This window comes from Emydura macquarii, unplaced genomic scaffold (assembly GCF_026122565.2).
Source record: "Emydura macquarii macquarii isolate MOO-44397 ecotype Brisbane River unplaced genomic scaffold, CSIRO-AGI_Emac_v2 contig_1253, whole genome shotgun sequence".
Lineage (NCBI taxonomy): Eukaryota > Metazoa > Chordata > Testudines > Chelidae > Emydura > Emydura macquarii.
Window position 1 is genome coordinate 71,832,320 of NW_027131390.1, and position 21,055 is coordinate 71,853,374.

At 40.8% G+C, this 21,055-nt stretch overlaps 1 long non-coding RNA gene across 3 annotated transcripts in view; it reads left to right on the plus strand.

Annotated features, from left to right (window-relative positions):
- Positions 1-3,347: 3,347 nt before the first annotated feature.
- The window catches only part of LOC137154147 (uncharacterized), a 94,488-nt gene continuing 76,780 nt past the window's right edge, over positions 3,348-21,055 (plus strand). Inside the window, exon 1 of one of the 3 annotated variants that reach the window (XR_010920108.1) lies at positions 3,348-3,512. This is a non-coding gene — a long non-coding RNA (uncharacterized lncRNA). Of the gene's footprint in view, positions 3,513-11,044; positions 11,115-21,055 lie in introns of those variants that run through there. The other 2 variants (XR_010920110.1, XR_010920109.1) reach the window with 2 other exon arrangements.

Sequence of the window (21,055 nt, forward strand, 5' to 3'; positions counted from 1 at the left end):
GATTCTGCCAGCCTTAACTTTGCCTTGTAGGTAACATTCTGTGAACCCCAGTTCCCAAGTTCTCCACAGACATCTTTCTATTGTATCTAGTCCCTCTGACTGGACACTCACAGAAATTATTAAATTCTTTGTCTCCAAAGAGGCAGTAAACTCACAGCCTGTTGGCTTACCGAGGACCCACTCCTTAATTTATTACACAGCACTGAGATGGTTTTATAATAAAACAAGAATAAGTGTATTAATAAAGAACATAGACTGAAATGATACTAAGCAGAGATAATAGAAACAGAAATGGTTACCAATAAAACAAAATAAAACATGCTTTCTAGTGTCTAAAATTTATAATCCTGGACTCAGGCAATTTCTCACTTGCAGTCTTTTCTCAGCATCCTCAACCCACATAGCTGAGAGATCCACCTTTCACAGATTCCAAGAGCGCTAGCCTCTTTTGTTCCTTAAATGATGAATAACTAAGTAATTCCTTCTTTTTGTAGTCCAGAAAACATTTGAAATGTATTCTTTTGAAGTGTATCCCCAGATTAAGTTCTTCTCCCCTGCTGTTTGTCTCTTCCTGTTGACTTCTCCTCCCCCCGCTGAGTCGTATGTGAATGTAACTTTCATTGTCTCTGGCATCACTTTGCTCAATTTACATTGGAGACACAGGTAAACAGGCAAAACAACATTCCTTTGTGTAGGACAAACTTATTTATCAAGTCTCCCCCAAAACATGTTTTAGGAACATATTTTCAGCACACAAACATAACTCTTTATATCCATCCATACATCACACAGTGATATTCATGACCAATGTCTCACCAGTTTCTTATGATACCTTATTTGATACACTTTTATAGTGCAGTTATATTGTATACAACCAGTTAATTCAGTTGCTTATTCTTTGGGGTTCAGACCTCCTGCTCTCCCATTGGACCCTGATTGTCACAGTGTTACCATGATATCAACCTTATTTTTTCCCCTTTTATCTTTATTCAGAGACTTTCGACTGGTCGGCCTCTCACCTTCTTTGGACCTCAGAACAAGTGTATATATTCTTCATGTACAATTCAATACCTTCTCCTTTTTTCCCTGACTGTCCTTCCTGAACAAGCTATACCTTTCTATGCCAATATTCAAGTCATGGGACTTATTCCACCAAGGCTCTGTTATGTCAATTAAGTCATAATTTAGTTTATGTACTAATACTTGCAGTTCTTCCTGTTTATTCTGCATGTTTGTTGCATTTGTGTATAGACCTCGAAGATATTGAGCATTTTCCCTCACTGATTTTCCTCTTGTTGCTCCCATGACCATATAGTAATTTTCCAATTCTCCCCCAATATCTAGCCCTGTTTATGTCACCCTTTTTATGCTTACCTGTGGGCTTTTGTCACTGGCCCCTTTTGAACATAGTTTAAAGCCCTCCTCACTGGGTTGGTGAGTTGGTGGATGACTCCATCAATTTAATGCTTTTTGATAACAAGCAGGAAAATTTGTGATTTAAAAAAAACCCCAACAACAACGTGGTTTAAGGATCATTGTTATTGTTTGAATATAAAGGGCCAAATTCAGACTTGTTTTAACTTGGTGCAAATCCATTCCTTCAGTTAAGTTGTACCTGCTTGTACCAGGTCTGAATTTGGCTTGAAGTATTATTGTCACGTTGGTATTAAGATATTCAGCAATGGTGGCTGCACCTCTTTAGAAAAAGGGCCACTGTGCAGTAGTTTAAAGCAAAATATACACACTTGTATATTCAGTACCTGAGTCTGTGTCCATCAATGCACTCTCTACACAGGAGTAAATGCTTCTAGATGCTCACAAAGGCACTGTGCCAGGGAAGAGAAGAGGCATGTCCTGACTCTAACCTCCATATTCCACTTTACATACCATTTAGCTGTAGTGTGCAGCTGGTACCATGGCCCACAGGAGATACTGCAGGCTCTGACATGGAGCAGCACACAATTCACAACACTAGTCCATGACTGGAACTCCTGAAGAAAAAGAAGAGGGAATAGAGAATAGAAGCCAAAATAACCAGTCATGTCTTTCCCACTGCAATAGCCCAGAGGACAGTGATAGTGAGTGATCATAACTCAGTGATCATAACTTAGGCCTTCCCTTAGAGTAGTGCTCTACAAGAGCTTGTATCAATGTTATCTGGGTTCCAGCACCATCCACTATTGGTGATTTTTTACTGAAGTGCTTTGCAAATTTGGAGTCTGATCCTGTAAACCTTGCTTTTGTGCATAGTCCTTATTCACATAAGTCAAAGACTACTTATCTGAAAAAGGATTTGCAGGTTTAGGCTCTTGTATTGATGTCTCATTCAACAATAATATAGGAAAAATACTCTACTCTACTTTTGCCCATATTTATAAAATGACTCATATTCACTGTACACAATAGATATGTTTAACTGCTGCCAGGCAGTGTCTTTGTCCACTGAATCATAAGTCTGTTTCATCATGAATTCTATTACTTCTCTTTCTTCTGTAATTTCTCCCAGGGCATTTGAATGTTCTCTTAGCCCTTTTCTAGCTAGTACGTTCAGTTCTGAAAGTATGTTAAATTCAAGGGGGAAAAATCCTGAAATGCAATGAATACTGTGTGGAACAAATAACTGTTTTAAAAGCATCACTCTGCCATTAAGAATTTACACACACAAAAAGATATGCTTATAATTCCCATGCTGCCCCTCACACTTGGGAGGAGCTCCCCATAAACTTATGCAAAGCACCCTCATTATCCTCCTTCAAATCCCTCCTTTAACTCTCCTTTGCCATGAGACCTACAAAAAACTTGATAATGGTTAGGCTGCTGATCTGCTGACACCACTGCCTATCATTCTGACCAATATTGTGTCATTGTTTCCCTGTGCTTCTCCATCAGTCCATTTGCATTCATCTTTTGTATCTTGTCTTATACTGTGAGCTCATTGGGGCAGAAACCATGTATTCATTCTGTGCTTATACAAGCGCCTAGCTCATGGAGTACTGGTTCAATGACTGGGGCTCCCAGCCACAGTAAAACAAATAATAATAGCAATATTACTGTGGCTCCCTCCTGCCAGCTGGGGCCAAGGGTTGTCTCCTTCTCTGCCCCTCTGGCTGCAGAGAAGCACCATCTCCTAACCTGGGGGGAGTTTCTCCTCCAGCTACCACAAGCCTTCTGGCAGCTTCCTTCTCCTATACTTCCCCCTTCCCTTTAGGGAAGGCAGGGTTTAAGTACACCTGGACAAGCCCTTCATTGGGTCCAGGTGTCTCTAATTGCCCTGCAATCATGTCTCCTCTGCTTGCAGGTAAAAGGGCTTTTGGCATTCTTGGGCTTACATACTGACCCTGATATGCCCTTTTGAGGCCCCCTGGCCTGACTTTATCACAGTGTGCATTTTGCTGAATGGTCAGGCCCACGAAAAGCAGTGATACCACAAAAGATCCTGAGAAAGTGGGCAACACATTAAGGGTTAAATCTTATATGCCTTATTCATGCACGTGACCATACCTATGTGAAAGGTGAGCAGAATTTTTACTTATATTTAAGTCTGCAATGTTATATGCCAGGATGGAAAATGTCAATGTAATTCTGGACTGTATATGCAGAGATATTTAGTAATGGAGCCGGTGGGTGATAGTTCAGTTTTGCTAAGGCTCAGATGACATCTCATCTAGAATGTTATATTGAGGTCTGGGCTCTTCAGGTCTAAAAGATGTTAACAAATTTGGAGAGGTCAGAGAAGAGTCACTACAATGATTAGGGGTTTACAGGAACTGTAAGGGCCAGATCCTTACTTGTGTCAAATACTAATTTATTCCACCAATCATCCCACTGCAGTGAATGGGGCAGAGTAAACCACTACTCAGTAGGAGACAAGGTGGGTCATAACGTAATACAAACAATGGAAATTAATCATATAGGATGGTAAAAGGGAGTAATGGGATTACATTTAAAAAAATAGGCTGGAAAATCTTCTAGAATAAGATCTAAGAGCTGGTGAGATAGTTTCCAAAGAAAGTGGAGGAAACCCCCTTTATTTAAGATATTTAAAACTAAACAAAGAAGTAGATCTTAAGCAAGTTATGTCTGCCTAAATCTATGTGAAGACTGGGGATAATAACCAATCTATCTGTAGCTTGGGGATAATCCTATTTACCACCCTGTCCAACAGAGTGTTGAGAGGGTTACTTAGGCCTGGTCTACACTGGCGACTTAGGTCGATGTAAAGTCACTTACGTCGACCTACTTACACCCATGTCTACACTGGCACCACTGTTAATTCGAATTAAGGTGCCTGGAAAATTGACTTAATAAGGCCACCTCTGCAAGTGGTGTAGCGCCTAAATCAAATTTGTTAAATTGATTTTGTGTCAGTGTAGACACAATGTCACTTAAATCGAATTTATTGACCTCCAGAATGTATCCCAGAATGCCACATTTTGACCGCTCTGGACAGTTGCGCTGTGCTGCTCAGTGGTCATGCTACCAGGAAAAGTCCCCTCCCCTCAAGCCCCGGGAAGATTTGAATTTTCATTTCCTGTGCTGCCAGCATGGAGAGAGCTTTGTCACTGTTCTCCGCCTGGCTACTGCAAAGCCCAAACGCGCTCCAGCATGGAGTCGACCAGAGGTCTTAGATCTCATCGGGCTGTGGGGTGAGGAGTCCATGCTGGCTCAGCTCAGAGCCAGCAAAAGGAATCTGGACATTTATGGGATGAAATCCCAGGGCATGCTGGAGAAGGGACACAAGAGGGACACTCAGCAGTGCCACCTGAAGATCAAGGAGCTGCGTTAGTGTATCAGAAAGCCAGGGAAGCTAACAGCCATTCTGGCTCCTCGCCCAAAACATGCTGCTTCTATGATCATGCATGCATGCAATTCTCTGTGGCGATCCCACCATGGTGCCGCCCCGCAGCATCGATACCTCTGCTAGGTCACAGTCCATGGACAATGATGAGGACTCCATGGACGAGGAGGAGGCTGAGGAGAGCAGGGTGCAGGAGAGTGGGGTGTCCATTCTGCCAGAAAGTCAGGACATATCCCTGACCCCCGAGCAGTCCAGCAGCACACAGGACAGCACTAATGATCCAGGGAAGGCACATCTGGTGAGTTTTTTTTCTTCTTAGCATTTTTGTCCTTTTACATTGGGTGTGTGTGTGTGTGTGGGGGGGGGGGGAACGAAGGGGATTTCAGGCATTTTGGTGACTGTACTGTGGTGTTAGCCAAGGAACAGTTGATTTATGTGATGAGAAATGCTACGTTTATCATCTCAAGGGACCCTGCATCATGGCGGAACACTGCTGGTACCTCGCTGCATCCAGCAAATCTGTGTTTTAAGCATAGACTCCCCCCCCCCCCCAACCCCATGCTCTCCGCAGTTCCTCTCTGTAAGTGTTTAAAAGACCAGCAGAGTTTCTCCCCCGCTTCTCCCCCACCATCACCACGCTGTCCTCTGATCCTCTATGTAATCGCACAGCGAGCAGACCCCTCTGGGACATCAGGAATGGAATGAGGGTCTGTGTTTTGCCCTGTGCACTGCATGGGGAATATTGTCTACATTGTATCAGTTGTATCGTTTTCTTCACTATGCTAACTGTAGCTACCGTGTGAATTTTTTTTCATTCTGTAAACGCCTTGGCCTTGGCCTCATCCTCAAGAAATGCTGCGGAAAGACTATCACAGATTAGAAAGAGGAAAAAAAAACCAACAAATGACATGTTTGGCGAGCTCATGAACGCCTCAGAAACTGAGCTCAGAGCATGGCGGCTGACCTTGTCCCAGAATATGGACATGGACGGAGAGTGGCAGAGAAATGCAGGAGCATGATCACAGTACACTCAGGAGATGCTGCGAATCATGCGGGACCAGGCAGACATGCTCCGGCGGCTTATGGAGCTTCAGGAGGAGCGGAGGCAGGACAGAGTCCCACTGCAGCCCCTACATAATGCTCCTCAACTGAGGGCTTTGCTGCCCTTCCCCTCCCCCAAGAGGTCTCAGAGGAGATAGTCCAGGCTGCAGTACATGCTTGCCTCCACCCCAGTCGAGATGAGCAGAAAGCAGCGGTGGCCACGCTAACAGCTGGCCAGCAAGCTACCACCCTACCCCTTGAGACAGTGAATGAACACTGCCCTCCTTCCCCCATGACTTGAATGTTAAGAAATAAAGTTTTGCATCATTTCAACATGTTTCTTTGTTAAATCGTATCTTGTTCAGGAAGGATTTGGTGGGCACAGATATCGAAGGCGGGGGCTTCACCAAAGGCAAACAACATACAGGAATAGAAATCAGTCCTGCATCTCATTGCAGAACCTGGTTTTCAAAGCTTCCCTAATGCAAAGTGCTCCACGGTTAGCTCTCAGCATACTGCTGGCATCTGGCTGCTCATAATTGGTGGCCAGTCTTTCTGCCTCCACAACTCAACCTTGGGGGAACCTCTCACACTTCGCTTCACACACGTTATGAAGAACACAGCAAGCAGATATCACAGAAGGGAGGTACTTCTTAATCATGTCCAGCCTAGTGAGGAGACTCCTCCATCTACCCTTTAAACGCCCAAATGCACATTCCACCACCATTCTGCAAGTGCATAGCCTGTTATTAAAACGCTCCTTTTTGCTGACAAGGTGCCTGGTATACGGCTTCATTAGCCAAGGGAGGTAAGCGGGATCCCCCAGGATCACTACTGGCATTTCCACACCCCCGATGTGAGTTTTTTGGTCAGGGAAGAAAGTGCCTGCCTTCATCTTAGAGAACAGCCATGAATTACAAAATACATGAGCGTCATGCACCTTCCCAAACCACCCCACATAGATGTCAGTGAAATGACCCCTGTGATCCACAAGCCCCTGCAGGACCATGGAAAAGTACCCCTTGTGGTTTATGTACTCTGTTGCTAGATGGGCAGGTGCTAAGATAGGGATGTGCATCCCATCAATGCCCCCTCCACAGTTTGGGAACCCAATCATAGCAAACCTCTCCACTATGTCCTGCACATTTCCCAAAGTCACTAGCCTTCGTAGCAGAAGACTAGTGAGGGCCCTGCATATTTGAATCACGGCAGCGCCCACTGTAGACTTACCGACTCCGAATTGATTCCCAACCGAGCGGTAACAGCTGGGGGTTGCCAGCTTCCACAGAGCGATGGCGACTCTCTTCTCCACTGTCATAACTTATCTCAAGCGAGTATTCACGCGCTTCAGGGACAGGGCCAGCTCTGATCACAGTTCGAGGAAAGTTGCCTTTCGCATACGAAAATTTTGTAGCCACTGCTCATCATCCCACAGCTGCATAACGATGCGGTCCCACCAGTCTGCGCTTGTTTCCGTGCACCAGAACTGGCGCTCCATGGACTGCAGATGACTCCTTACAGCCTGCAGCAACCAGGAATTGTGCTCCTCGATGGCTTGTAGCAGGGCAGCCTTGGTGGCATCGGTGTTGTCTGTGCTTCGGCTTCTTGCTCTATTTTGAAAATACTCGCTGATAAGCCACGATGTAGTTGTCACGCTCACAATAACAGTGCAGAGTTGAGATGACTCCATGTCTCTGCTGCAATGGTGATCACGGGGAGTAAGAAAACAGCATGAAAATACTTTTCCTGTTTGTTTGGGGGGGAAGAAGGGTGGGGGAAGCAGCGTTGCATCATGGGACGATGACACTCGTCCCAACAGCCACTGTGGCTAGTTGCACTGTGGGATAGCTACCCACATTGCACTGCTTTGCAATTCGAATGAAGGTTGGTCAGTGTAAACACAGGAAACCTGTGCAAACAGCGTAGTGTAGACACATTGCTGCGATTTCTAAAAATCGGCTACTGAAAGTCGACTTAAAGTAGGTCGACTTCCCTCGGCAGTGTAGACATAGTCTTAGTGGCGAATTGTGAACCTCTCTCACTGAGAAGCAGTTACATCCACAAATAGTCCCATTGAAGCCAAGGCTACCCATGTGTCACTGCGCTCCATTGGGAGCAAATTCACAATTTGGCTCTTAGCTAATTCTTAGCAGTGGTCTGATATAGTTCTCTACATCTTCAGAGGACTATATAAACATTATTGTACTCATTTAAAATTTCCCCTACATTTTTGTTCCTGTCCTTAATTGTTATGTTTAGAATAGACAGAGGCCTGAGCCAAAATTTTGGTCTCAGAACTGAAACACCTTAACTTTGGAATAGTTTATCTGGGGATCCTGATTTCAATTTCATGGCAGTCCCTTCCATCTATGGTCAAATCCAAATCTTAGACTCAAACAGATCTAAATTTGAGGAAGTTTGGATTTGAATTCTATGGTTTAGGACTTTCCTTAATGTTGCTGCATATTCTTAAACAGATGTTGTATTTCACGCAAGTAGTGGGTGAAATGATATATATATATATATATATATATATATATACAGGAATTATCTGTGAGTTAGCAGGAATAACTTGCACAATACGTTGGGGGCCAGGGTTGTTTAGGGGGATATAAACACACACATTTCCCTCCAGCTCCTTTAATTTTAAGGCTTAGTCCCAGAATATTCTTCCAAGCTCCTTTCATGATGCCTTGCTGAATGGCATCTCCACAATTTTTGGAGAGCATCAGAGTATGAATAGATAACTTTTTTCCAATGCCTGTGCTAACGTGCATGGGGTTGTAGGTATGTAGTGCGTATGATAGTTTGACCCATTGGGTCTAATTTTTCTCTTGATTCATTGGTGCAACTCCTTGGGAAGGCAAAGGGAATTGCACCCAGGTATTTGGGTTATTTTATCTTGTTAAATTTGTAAAGTGCTTTGGGATTTTTCTAGACAGAATGCACTATGTAAAATATACAATATTATTATTTAGTATGAATCTTTTCTATATATTGGTAATCCAAAAAGAACAGAGTCTATGCATATCAGATATCATTGCAGTTCATTTTCATGCTGTTATTATTGTTAGTATACTCATAGAAACCATATTATTTGTTCTCTGGCAATGTTGAAAATTAATCTGAGTGATGCATGAGTAGCCTATTAATATTGTAGTGTGTTGATTCTCCCTCTTTGATCATCATAAATTGATAATTTAAAAAAATCAGTCTATTTCAGTCATATTTCATATATAATTTTGCAGTGTACAAGGCTAGTGACTTGATCTATTTTTCCTCATGTTGCTTGTCACTTATTTCTTCTTTAATTTACTCTCTCATCATTGAAGATAGAGATGGAAAATCTGTTAATCCAGTCAAACTTTTCTTATCTCATTGCATAAGGTTTTTGACAGTTTTCTCCTGTGTTTAAACTTTGGAGAGACCTCTGAGGTTTCCTGGAAACTCGGACACTTCAGGATTCACTGCATGTGTCTATGGAGAAAAAGAATTTGGATGAATACAAATAGCTGAAAATCTTGTAGGCAGCCCTTTTCAATACTTTCAGTTAAAAAGTATTTTTAAAATGTTTAAATATGACCTCATAGCTCATTTTATGGCATTCCTGGAATATCGCTACAAATACAATAAATGTTCATTTAATCATGAATACTATGCAAATTGTAATTCGTGGGACAGTGCTATAAAATTATCACAAGTACTAAATGGCTTATTTTATATAGAATACAATATCCTTGAGCTATAGCAGTGATGTTCATCTTAAACTTTAAGAGTTAAGTTTTAAGAGTAAGGATATTTCTCTTATTTCAACATGCACATGACTTCCAGTAGAAGTTAATCACTCTCTCTGTGCACTTAATCCTCCTATTTTATAACATGCTTTATAGATGAAGATAATTATTCTTATGATGCACTTTGCTCTGATTTTGTTAAGCTTATTCTAAAAGCTTGCTACCAATAAATCCCAACAAGAATATCTGCATCTAAATAGTCTTCCTGTGGTAGCACTGCCTAAATATAACAAATGAAGAAGATATGATGCATAGTTTATGCATACTCTTTGTATAGTTGTGAGTGACATTTACCATTTGGCATAAGATATTTACATCTGTTCATGAAAATATGACACTTCGTTGCAGTCTTCTAAAGCTATCCCTGTAGTATACATGAGTATGCTAATTTAAAAACAAAACATAGTGTAGAAAAAGAACATGATAAATGCATATCATCTTATTTTTTATGGCTCTAGTAAATTTCATACCTTAGGCTAGATCAAATACACTTTGAGTTTCTCTTGCAACAATCATTTTGGAAATGAGTCAATCAACAGGCTTTTCCTTACTCATTATTATTTAGCCTAAAGATCTTAGGAATCCGTGTTTATTCCATTATCAATTTATTTTTGAGAAATATCATTGCTTTTACCTAGCAATAAAATTATTATTTCTTTTCATTTTATAACTGTTGTAAAAGTAAATGATCTACCTCTATACACTCTTCTGGTGCAACTACTTTTGTGGCTGGATATTTCATTCTCCATGTGATGCTTTAATTTATAAATTAATATACCAGATGCTTCTTGAAAAGCCTCAGAGAAGAAAAAATGGTTTGTGTTTTTGACTGGAATCCACTGTTCAGCTAGATGTTTTAGTTCTCTTTTTTGCTGAATACTAAATCTTTTTAGCAAGTGGAGTAAACCAGTAAAAATAACCAGGAAGATATATCGTGAATTACACAAAGGGTGCATGGTTTAGACCTTTGCTGGAACACAGGCTGCAGTTTAGCTGTCGAGGCACTATCATTCTCCTCAAAGGTGAAATGATTTAGAGGTCTAGAGAAACTTAATTTTTCTTGATCACCATGTGCAACCTGGAATTTTAATGGCAGCATAATTAATTCTTCTGATGTTAATCATCAGGGCTGGGCTCCACAATTATCAGCCTGGTGCAGCTGGGCCATGGTGCAGACATGAAAAATTAGGAAAATGAATCAGTAATAGGGTGGCAGATTTAATCTGCATCATGAAAACAAAGTTAAAAAGAGGGAGATCGAGAGAATTTCAGCTGAAGCTTTTGTGCCAATGAGTACTGACAGAACTGAAAAATGTTGCCGATGTCCAAAGTGATTGGTAATTACCAAGCCATTGAATTTTTTATTGTCAATTTATCATTGCGCCAGAGGTTAAATTTAACATCTTCTTCTAAAGCCATCACTCTAGGAGGAAGGCAAGCTTTGCATCACATGGCTTAGGAGTCAGTGAAAGGTTAATCAGGTATTCCTTTAGTTTGTGTGTGCTTCCAAATCATTTTTTTATTGTGTCCTTTTATGTTGCATACACACCATGGGGTATTTTCTAATTTATATTACCTGTGCATTTCAGATAAATATTAGATTGCATTCCTCAGCACAGCACTGTCTCCCTTGCTGTGTATTTATACTGTTATATTTTCACACACACAGAGGCATATATTACACACATTTATATATATTTAGAAATTTTATAGGTACAATGAACTTTGGTGTGAAATAAGGAAAGCATTTCACAAATAAGAAAAGTAACACTCTTAAGAAGTGCCTAAAGGCATCTTTAAATATTGATATTACTTGTTTCTTTCAACTTCTAAATAATTTTGTTTGTGGATTATTTGATTTTTACTTTGATCAGAGGCATGACTCTGAAAATAAGATAGCATCAGGTTTGTGAATGGTCCAGTTTAAGGCCAAAGTACCTTTTTTTTTGTAAACTTGTTTGGATTGCAAGATCTTCAACTCTTTAGGGTAGGGTCTGTCTGTATTTTGCACCTTGTACAGTGCCAAGCACATTGTTGACACTTAAATGATAACCACAATGTACAACTGAAGTGCAGATTCACTCTTTGAATCCTTCCCCTCATGAATTCTCAGTAAATGGTATAGTCTTTGTAATGCAAAAGACTGAAAGAAAACAATCCAGCACCTAAAACATCCCGGTCACATGTGACAGAAATAAACATTCAAATATTATAGACCTAACCTGCCTCTGTAAGTGGAAGAATTTTCATTAACATCAGTGGGATTTGTGCCTGTTTAGTCTGGGGCTGAGCGTGGCCTCCAAACTACACAATATAATCCTTGCTATTTGACTACCTTTTAGCACAATATTAAATTCATTTTTGTCCACCTTAATTCAGCCCCGTAATCTTTTATTTTTACATTATATTTATTTTCAAATCCAGGCTGTGATCTGATTAAGGGAATTGTATGCATTTTCTATAAATTAAAAATGGAAATGGCCTTTCCGGGAGTCAGTGGAGGAATCAATGCATGCATTAATTACTGCAATTCATTACCCAAATAAACAGAAAACTCAGCCTTTTACTAGATAGAAATTTAGGGACATAAGATGTTTACAAGAGACAAAGGCTTGTGATCCTGTTCATGTTAATCTGCAGATCAAAGAATATGTGAGTCCATTCCTGGTGGAGGCTCCTCTGGGGATACTGTAGCTGGGATCAATCCCCATATGCAGGCAGTGAATTATTGCTGCTGAATACAAAAGCTGTTCACGTGACATCATTGTCACCTAACCACAGTGACACCCTCTCCCGATAGTGCTTCAGAAGACCTTGCTTTTCTAATACCCCACTTTTCTATAATTAAACTCAAACCATAAAGCAGTACCTGTCCAATGACCTTTGATTGCCCTCATAAACAAAAATATGTTTCAGCTCATAGCAACTATTCAGTCACTTGGAAGAAAAACATGAAAATGTAATCTTTAGCTTCCCAGAGGCTTTTTTGGAATATAAACAGAGGGTTAGAAAATATATAACAAATAAAATTGTACAGAAAAGATTCAGTGATTTATTGAAAAGATTTCATACTCCCTTTCTGAATTAGTATCCTGTCTTTTCCTTAAGAGAGACTAGAAGAGTACTGGAAGAATGTAATTTTTCTAACAGCATTTGGATGCCTTTCTTGATCATATTTTATAGCTTGAGTGTAAATTATCATATGAAAGTTTCTATTCAAAACCTGAACACAGAGTATGATTTAAATTCTGCTACATTTTCATAGCTGCCATTGCTGGTGCTAGCTCAATGTAAGTCTCAGCAACTGAAAGCAGAACACATATTAGCCAATTACTTTTCTCCTATTGGAGCACTCAGCTATTTTAATTGGATTCTGTCCAAAACTGCAACTAATTAAGAATCAATTCAGGACCATTAGCAAGTGGGGCTAGCTAGCCAGTGTTGCATATTTCAAAAGAGTTAGTTTTAATGAGAGGAGTTCCTGGACAGAAGGGGGAGTGGGGGGGAAAAAACCACACACACACACAAAAACCCTGCAAGCAGATTATAGATACCTTCTCCAGCTAAACTAAACAACTAATGGTACATGGAAAGATGCTGAACTTGTAGTCCTCTCTAATCGATCTACTTACTGTTCTTAAGGAACCTAAAAAAAAAAAAAAATGAATGCAGGTATTTACTGTGCATTAGTGGTTCAATAGCTATTTATAAACATTAGCAATTGTTGAATTTTGCAGTCTCTCTTTCTCTTCGTCAGAGAAACATATGCTATCTCTTTTCAGACATATTAACCTTAGAACTGTCAAGCCATTTTCCCTTCTCTAGGCTTTGTACTTCTGCAACATCTGTTTATCTGCACCACATTGCCTGCAGATGGTATTTTTTAATTTGTTAAGAGATTAGACTGCCATATTTCTGACAGCTGTAGTTTTGTTTTACCACAGAGTAAAACTTTGCTAAAAACTCAATGCTTTGGGGTTATAATTTGATTCACTTTTCAACAGTAGCCATGTCTAGATTTTATTTCTTAAGCTCTTAAATTTTCTGAACTCTTAATGAGCTTTGTGCATATGGTTATTTTAAAAGGAAAAAAAGGAACAAAGTATATAGCTGACTGATTTTGAATATTACTGAATTAATATGTGCAGCTATATCAGTACAGTGAAATATTTAACCATTAGAGTGGGTATGCATTAAATCATATGTCTGAACCTGAACGCTTTATCTGATAGTCCTGACTTCAGACTGACCCCTCTCCATGGACTTATGTCAGGAAAAATTACTTGGACTGGGTTTCTTAGTATGATGCAAACCAAACATAACAACAAGTTACTGTAACTGTAAAAAATAAAGATAAAAATATAGAGCTGTTTACATATCCAGCTTGAGAATATTAAAGTACATTGTTCAATGAAGAGCTCAGTTTAATAACTTTAAGTTTGATATACATGTTGGATAGTTTAGAAGGTAAATGTTATAAGGATTCTTCATTATATCAACACCCTGCTTCATTTGGCTGCAGGGGCAAGAATGCACTAGAACGTCTAAGGGCCTTTGCTTTTTAATTGTTCATTCCCCATTTAACAGTATAAACTGTATTCCGAAACAAACACCTTCTGCTAAGGCACAAGCCGTGTTCTGTTGTAATAAAACATCCATATAGATGAGCATGCTGAACAATAACAAATAGGCAAAGAAACTGTGTGGTTTGGGTTTTTGTTCTGTTTTTGTTTTGTAGCAAAGGCTTTCTCAAGCCAAGGCAAAGAGGGGCAGGCACTGTACTCTCCCTTGCTCTGCTCTCCTTTATTCTCATCTACTTTAACTCCTGATTTTGGAGGCCAGGAGATCATATGTCTCACAAGAATTCCTGCAAGGAAGGCAAGGGCAGTTTCAGAAGCTTTAGTCATTTCACCAGGTTTATCTGCTTTCTGTTGAAGAAGGGAGTGTAGTTTGATATTTGCAATGAGTTCATAGTGGGAAGAACCAAAAAAAGGGAGGGGTCAGTATAGTCTGGCAGTACATAGACTGAAACAGTTTGTAGCAAAGTCAAGCATTCAGTGTCATCCTATTTTTAACCTTTTCCAAAAAGGCATTAGCGTGGCATTGGGTGGGATAAAGGACTGGCAGGGACACATACAATTATGGAAACTCTTTTAAAGATTTCCATCTTTCCCCCCAAGTTATGTGGCCAACATTGGAAAGGAATAAGAGTACGGAGTCTTTCCATATCATATGTCAGATCCTCTGGCCCATTTAAAGCACAAAGGGAAAAGCCCACATACTCTGCTCAGCATGGATCTGTGTCGGGGGGAGTTTGGGATGGGGAAGGTGTGGGGGCACATGGCCAGTGGTTCCGTGACAACAGGGATCCACAGACCAAACCCACACCCCATGGGTAAGGGAGACAGCAGCTGTGCCTTGATGTTGCAGTATGGAGCGGCCCTACTGCTACTCCACATAATGGGAAGTGAGAACTCTGGCCACCCTGACCAGTGCTGGGTCACCTGAGCAAGGTGCATGTTCTTAGGCTATGATCAGAGAAGATACTTTGGTCCTATATCAGTTCTTGTTTAGTTGTCAGGAGTATTCTGTGCTGGTCTCATGAGTCGGAGTATGTCACAGAGCTTATCCACCCACTTTAACTTTCTCTCTCCTTATAAGGAGACAGTCTGAGTTTCCAGTGTAGAGGGGGCTGTTCTCAAGTCTGATGGGTTTCTTCTGCTCCCTCACAGTCAGCATGCCCAACATAATGATATTCCAGCAGCAGTACTAGTTCTGCCAAGTCCCAGCCTCCTTTTAGTTGTTTTGTGGTGTCCTTTTGGATTTTGGTCAAGAATTTCCTCTCTTCACAGCTTGGGTTTCCACAGAGGTCGCATGTTTTTCTATTCCATCCAATGTGCCCTTCTGATTGTTCACCTCAACCCCATGAGGAATTAGAAGCTTGTCAATTGTTCTTTTTAAGCAAGGATTTGGATAATTTATTTCATGGTGGCATCTTAAAAGGGGTTGGCAGAAAGACTGATGGGTTGGGGGATATCCTGTACCAAGTATGCAAGATGGTGCCTCCCTGACTGGTGCTTCTGAGACTTTGGGAACTAAAGAAATCTGATTCATCATTTATTTTTGGTTCTGGGCATAGTTCTGCTTCTTTTTTTCCCAAGGAGTTTGCCAGCAGCTTGTTCTCATGGTTGCCAGCAATAATGGAGACTGAAGGCGTCTAAGAAAAGATTGCCTTTGCCTTCATTGTTTATTTCAGGACCTATTGTGAGATACATCTGACCTTCCTGACACGAGGATCTCCCTCCCTGCAGCGGTTAAAGTATATGGGAGTGAGGGGGAGCACAGCTCCTTCCCCACCTCTCCCTGGCTTGGGTAAGCATAAGATGCACTTCCTCACTGCTCCTCCTCTTGCCTGGTTTTCGTGGCGATGAAAGCTCCACCTCTTGTTCTTTATTGTTGGTCTACTTTAAACACTGGTCCAAAGGATATTCTGTGAAGAACTTGCACATTTACAGTTCAGTGCATCTTTCTTCTGTCTCCCCCAGCCACCAAGATTTTTTTTCCTCCAACACCAAAGGAATGAACTTATACCATTTCTTTGCTCTTCCCTGCTTGTTCTCTGCTTCCCACGTCTGCCTTTCCTCACTGGTCCAGGACTTTTAACATAAACTGACAGCACATAGAGTCAAACCTTGTTATAACTTCATTTGGGGTTTGGATGGAAAGCATTATTATGTGTTAGCAAATCTATGGCATCCTAGCAATTTTATCGTTGTTACAGTGCTGTATGCAGTGGCCACTTGGAATTTTATGGTCTCCGTGTGGACACTGCTCCTCCAAAAGCACAGCCCTTTTCATTGGAACTAAGGGAGATGCTACCTGATTAGTTAAAGGAATAGGGCCTATGAAACACAGTTAAGCCATTCAGGTTCTGTCTAATAGAGGGCAGTGATATACATGCAGACTGTGCAAATTGCATTCAGAAATTACAGCCAAACTTGGAAGCGGGGGAGTGGGGTGAAAAAGGAGATAATTATGTTTGCATTAATCTAATATATTTTGACATGATCGTTGTTGATAATACCCTCCTGCTGGCTTTCCCACATTAAATGTTTGATGGTAAAGCAAGGTAACAGAGCATTGGGGAAAAGGAAAAAACAGTGGCGTTATAGTCATGGACAGTGCAAGCAAGCAAAATCATTATTAATTGAACTGAACAATGGCCAGGTCTGCGTGCTAGCTCATGGCTTGCCAGTGCTGGCACTGGATGTTACAACAAGGTGTTACAGTGCTGTATCTCCAAGTGCAATTACCATATAATTAATTCTGCCTTGATTTATACAAGGACATGGCGGGGGAGGGGGAGAACCCATTTTATCTTTCAAATATTTGCCTTCTTGCTCCTGGAGTGAATGAAAAAACATGCATTTAGCCCTTCACCTTTCCAAACAAACCTAGCCTTTCAAAGAGTGCCCAATTTATTCCTTTTTGATAATTGTTTCAAAAGCACTTTGGGGCTTGTATTTATTGGGAAGCAACTGAATAATAGTAATACAGATGTTCAAATGCTTTCCTTGGGAAAAAATAAAATTGTACTGTTGGGATTTTTATATCAGTTGTCAACCTTAGATATGTAATATAGGCACCGTGTGTACATCCAGCAATCTCTCTCTTAAGGACTTCAGATGTAAGGCTGCTTTTGATACAGGGCTACATAGTATTATCTCCCAGCTCCATTATAATACATTAAATAAACAAATGAATTTAGGTCTTATGAAAGATGATGGATTTATAGTCATGGAAATTTACATCCTAGGTGCAAGTTTCTTCAAAATATCCTGCTGACTTACCTCAAATAACTTAAGTTGAGTGGTCATTCCTTTACCAGGAAGTCCTTGGGTACCCTGAATTAGGGGTTTCTGGAATGTGGAGTAGTGACCAATGAGTAGTAGACTGAAGTCATCCATTTCTCATAGGCCAACACACAACTGTCAGATGTTAATGACTTTTGGTCACTACTGATCTGTGGTGGAATTGAACAGGATATACAGAGGTAAAAAACCCCAAGGTATCATAATCCTTCATAACACAAGTCAAAGAGTAAGAGTTCAGACTTAAATGATCATAATGGTCCTTTCTGACCTTTTTAAAAGTCCATTAAGCTCAAAACCTAGTGTAAATTCTCTCCTTAGAACAGACACCTTATTATTGTGCAGAAATCATTTGGCAACAAACCATAGAGGAGGGAACTGACTTGAACCCTAATAACAGGGTTATGGCTATCCAAATTTGCTATAATCAGAATATGACATATGGTAAGGTTCATAGATTCCAATGCCAGAAGGGATCATTGTGATGATCTAGTCTGATCTCCTCTATAAATAGGCCATAGAACTTACCCAAAATAATTCCTAGAGCAGATCTTTTAGGAAAAATCCAATCTTGAACTCAAAATTGTCAGTTATGGAGAATCCATCACAACTCTTGCTTAGTTGTTCCAGTGGTCATTCCAGTGACAGTCCTCAGTGCCAAATTTACAACTTATTTCCAGTCTGAATGTGTCTAGCTTCAACTTCTATTCATTGGATCATGCTATAGTTTTCTCTTAGACTATTACATATTTGTTCCCCATATAGACTGTAATCAATTCACCTGTTAACTCTTTATAAACCAAATAGTTTGAGCTCATTCTTACCTCTCACTGAGCTCATCTCACTTTTATTTGTTCTCATAGTTTTTCTCTTGTCTATTTTAACTTGTCTATTCTTTCTCAAAATTCCCCTGTTCATGCATCCCAGGATCTCATTAGCCCTTTTGGCCAAAGCATCACACCAGAAGCTCATGTACAGCTGATTATCCACCATGACTCCCAAATCTTTTTCAGAGTCATTTATGGCCCAGGATAGAGTCCCCCAGTCCTGTAAGTATGGCCTAAATTCTTTGTTCTTAGGTGTATACATTTACCTGTAGTAAAATACGTATTGTTTGCTTGCGCCCTGTTTACCAAGCGATCCAGATCACTCCGAATCAACGACTGTTCTCTTCATTATCTACCACTCCCCCAATTTGTGTGTCATCTGCAAACTTTATCAGTGAAGATTTTGTTTTCTTCCAGGTCATTGATAAAGATGCTAAATAACATAGGGCCAAAAATCAATCCCTGCAGAACCCCCCAGAAACATTCCTGCTTGATGACGATTCTCCCTTTACAAATTACATTTTGAGACCTGAGAGTTAACCAGTTTCTAATGCAGTTAATATGTGCATGGGATTACATTGTTTTGGTATAAAAATTAAGGACCTGGTTCTGCACTGTGATTCACATGCATGGAGTTAATAGGGCTTTGTGTGGGTTCAATGATCTGCTTGTGCAGATCATAATGCAGGACTGGAGTCTAAAAAATATAAGTACAACCAGCCATCTACACAGTGAGTCTCATCCGAAACTGGGACGGTTCCTATGTTGGATTTTTGTTTGTTTGTGTGAGTTAGGGTCTCACTCTGCAGTCTTCACTGAGGCAAAACTCCCATTGAAATTAGGGATTAGGCAAGGACTGCAGGACTGAGCCCTTAAAAAATGGATCCACTTTTTATAATTTTATTAGAAAACATGTTTGTTCATGATTCTTCATAAAGTGTTCATATATAAAGACATAAACAGGCTAGGCCTCATATCACACTGGTAATGCACAAGTGTTAGTCAAATGAAGGGATGTCAATACAGTAAGGAAATAATTAAACTTTAATAAAAGAAAATAAGGAATAACGTTCCAGTCAGATCTAATCATATTATGTATAGCATAACTTTTAAATTGGAAGTCCATAAAAACCAACCATGCTTCAGCCAGTTTGTCTGGATCTGTCCTGTTCCACATGGCACAACTCCAAGGCAGTTTCAAACTATTTCTGCAATGGGATGGCGCTGAGCCACTTTTTCAAAAGGAGAGAGTAATTCTTCTGGTGGGAAAGTGCACTCAGTGAAGAGCCATGAGGGATTAGATTATCCTCTCTGTCTTTTTCTCTTTTTTGTTCCTTCAAACTTTTTTTTCCCCCTTAAGTAAAATTAATTCAAATGCAGAAAAGCTGCCCTTAGGATAATATTAAGGATCCGATTTAAACTGAAAGAAGGCAGGAAATTCAGAGCAAGGATGACCTTCTGGATTAGATTATTACAATTTTATTAAAGAATGTTACAACAAATAAGACATAAACTGTCATTCTGGTATATGTAATCACCCCCTCCTTAAATCCCTCCCACAAAAGATATTTAAACACCTACCCATTCCTGACAGAAACAAGAAAAGCATGTGAAAGTTAATCTATCTCCTAATCCTGAACTTTGAAATGTATGAAAAGTGCTAGTAATTAATTTGTATACTTCCTTCCATCTTCTACATTCTCATATTGTGTGTGTGTGTGTGTGTGTGTGTGTGTGTGTGTGTGTGTGTGTGTGTGTGTGTGTGTGTGTGTGTGTGTGTGTGTGTGTGTGTGTGTAGTCCATAAATGACCTCCATATGCTATCAGAGAAATCATTCCTAGCTTTCATTATTGCAGCACATATAGACGTTAAGATCACCCAGGGTGAAATTCAGGTCCGACTGAAGTCAATGGCAGAAATACCATTAATTCCAAAGGGGCCAGGATTTCACCTGTGATGTTCAGGCACTCTTGCAATACATAGGGCCTATGAAGGGAGATAGATTCCATCCTATACTCACTCACTCCGCCCAATCTCTAGGGCTGGATTTACATGCCCCAGGCACTACATCTTCAGCACTTCCCCCAGCTGACTTTTGTGTTTTCTGCACAAGGACTGGGGCTGGATGGGCCAGCTCTGTGAGGGGTGGGAGAGAGGGCTTGGGTGACGGGCTCGGCCAGCTTCGGGTGGCGGAAATATACTCACCCCTGGGCTTTGGCTTCTGGCTTGGCCAGGGGGCAGGGCCTCAGGGAGAAGAGGAGGAGCAGGAGGTGGTACCAGAGTTCCAGTGCTTGTGCAGAGCCCCCATTGGCCGTGCGATACCTCTGTTTGTGTGTCTCTAGGCATGTGCCTACTGTGCCTAATTGGAAATCCAGCCCTGCCAATCTCCCATCAGTTTGAGTCAGGGCTGAGCCAAACTGAAGTAGTATAGTAGGTCCCTCTGAATTTCCTTTCATGTGTCAGATTATTTCTTTGGGTGAGGGAGATTCAGATTCTCAAGGGTAGATTTACTGCTTTACAGTAGTCACATGGTTCTCCGTATGGGTGCTCAGGGGCTGGGCTCTCATGCTGCATTATTCTTTAGCATAGCACAGAGTTCTCTCCTCCCTGTAGCTGGTGGGGAGATGATGTGGGCCAAGGCAGTTTGCACCCCTTAAAGGGACTGAGATTGTGACTAGTGCATGGGATGCAGGTGCAGAAAGATTCCATGCACCCTCCTGCCCT